A 2,838-nucleotide genomic window follows, 5' to 3' on the forward strand; every position below is an offset into this window, starting at 1 on the left:
TCATCCATCAGGCTGAGAGACTGTTAAGTCAATTCCTATTTCTTTAGTATGTAAAGCTTAGTTTGCTTTTTCATTTATTTACTAGGTAATCTGCGTTGATCTGTTTGCTATCACTTATAATCACTTAAAATCTATATCTTTTGTAGTTAATAAATTTATGTTTTAATCTAAACCAATGAGTTTGAAGTGACGTGCGTGGGAATCTTAGCTCAGAGGGGCTATTTCATTTCCTCTCCACATTGAGGAGGGCAAACTGGATAATAAAATTCATACTGGCTGAGTTTGGACCAGGCAAGATGGTACGGCTCTGGGGTCCTAGGCTGGGAAGCTGGGGGTTATTTTGGCCGTAGCCTCCCTATTGCTGGTTCACATGCAGTGGCTGGCCAGAGAGCCTGCATGTAACTGCAGCTGGGTGTGTCCCTACCTGTGTGAATGCTGGTGGAAGTGTAGGACCGGGAGCGGGTCTGCAGCTAGGCACAGCAGCACAGTGAGAGAGGGAGCCCAGGCTGGCGGGTCAGAGGGCTCAGTGGTACCCCAGTTCCAGGTGGCACCTGGGAAGGAACCCACACACTACTGATCTAACTTAATTCAATAACAATTAATTTATGCTAAATTGAGATAATCATGATGTAAATAGAATTAAGAGAGTCTGCATTGTGATTTGAAGTAGTTTAATTAAATCAGTTTTAAATGAATTTAAAGTTAAACTGGTGCAAGTTTGAATCTAGACAGAATCTTGGAATACCCTAGAAGTTGCTCTAACTTATGGTAGCTGGTTATCCCCAAGAGCCAATACACCAACTGAGATGCATCCTCTCTTGCTCCCGACACACTCCATACACTGGCAGGGGGCAGTTGACACAGGACCTGCCTACGCCAGCTTTATAGAAGCTGAGAGTTGCCCCTGCCCACTGGTAATCCTCTCAATATGTCAGTTAAGGCCAGGTTCCACTCATTTGAATCAAATTTCTCAAAGAAGTTGGGTTGGAAAGAGAAAATCTGGCTCTTTGTATCAGAGCAGGTTGAAAAATCTGATTTATTTTCTGCAAATTTTTTTCAAAGGAAATGAACATTGTTTGTTTCTTTTAACATTTTCACTGAATTTTTCAGGATTTCAGAAAAAAACACACAAAACCCCAAACTGGAAGTATTTTGTCAAACAACAAAGATTAGGTTTTCAGGTTTTTAGGGTTTTTTTTGGGCGGGGGTGGTGGTGGTGGTGGCTCTCACCAAAACCTGAAAAACATTGACAAAAATGGAAACTATCTCATAAAAATGTCCATTTTGTTAAAAAGCCACTTTGTGGGAAAAATGTGGTTAATGACTTAATGTTCAACCGTCTCTACTTTATATGCTCAGAACACAATGTGACACACCTGGGATCAGGGGGATCTGAACTGTCCGGCATGGACAGGGCTGCTGGAATCACAGGAGGGATGTGTACACATAAGTGCAAAATTAAACATTCCCACTGTTGATTATTTATACAATTTGGACTCTGCTCTTGGCAGATATTTGAGTTTAACAATAACTTTCAGTTTTGGGATGAAATCCACCTTTATCTAGAGTCTAGGCATCACTTAAACACACTTTAGTCTAGTCTAATTTGCTACATGTTCTTATAACACACAGATCAGCATAGTATTAATTACACCCATAGGGTCTAACGTAGTCTGTGTTCTCTAGAGCTCTACGCTGGGTGCCAATCTGTATCCTTTGATATGAGTTAAAGTGAATTTAGTAATGCTGTATTACACCACCGTGGGTTCGCCTCTGGTTGCTAGTTTCAAGCTCAACAGAGTGAAAGTCACCTTTGCTACTTGCTTCAGATTAGGAATCTCTAGGAACACATAAAGAACAAGGGTAATGACCACACAGACATTCACAAGTACAAGGTTTTCCAAGTTTTATTAAAGTTACAGTTAAAGTTATGATTACCTAAGCATAAAGAAATTCTATTCACAAGTTACATATATAGCCATCCTCACATCCTTAATGATATTCTTAAGGTCTGATGGCTGCCTGCCAACTGATCATCAGTAGAGGGATGGTTCCTGCTGGAGTTTCCCATAGGGAGCTCAATTTTCCTAATTTGGGCACCCTCTTTTTAAAGTGTGATTCTGACTATACATCATTAGCATTTACACACATAGTGAACCTTGTGGTTAGGGCATGTGTTAGAAAAAATGTGACTAACACGTATCTTGTAAGCAAACTATTACTGTTATTGTTAATTTTTTGGCATATCACCCATTAGTACATCTTTTCCGTAATCTTGTGGCATAGGGTCATTCTTTGGTCACTTACTTATGTCAAGCATTTCTTAAGCCTAGCATGGCTAAGCTAAAATCTTACAAGCCTCAGCCTGTAGGCCTTGCTTTAGCCCTACTTACTTAGATACCTAATACATAATTATCCTCCTAACTACTGATCAATCTTGTACTTTATAATCCTACAACGAACTCTATTGAACATACAATGATTATATATGACATAACATGTTAGTTAATCATAATATCACACAATAAATGAACAATAAACTAAAATCCTTGGCTACAAGACTTAGAAGCTAGCTGGGAGACTGTAAAAAATGATACACCTCTACCTCGATATAACGCGACCTGATATAACATGAATTAGGATATAACGCGTAAAGCAGTGTTCTGAGGGGCGGGCTATGACTCTGGTGGATCAAAGCAAGTTTGATATAACGAGGTTTCACCTATAACACGGTAAGATTTTGGCTCCTGGCGACAGCGTTGTATCGAGGTAGAAGTGTATTAATATACAAGTATCACTACAGCAGCAGACTTACTAGCTAGCAAGTCTAAAAAAAAG

This window comes from Mauremys reevesii, unplaced genomic scaffold, assembly GCF_016161935.1.
Source record: "Mauremys reevesii isolate NIE-2019 unplaced genomic scaffold, ASM1616193v1 Contig99, whole genome shotgun sequence".
Classification (NCBI taxonomy): domain Eukaryota; kingdom Metazoa; phylum Chordata; order Testudines; family Geoemydidae; genus Mauremys; species Mauremys reevesii.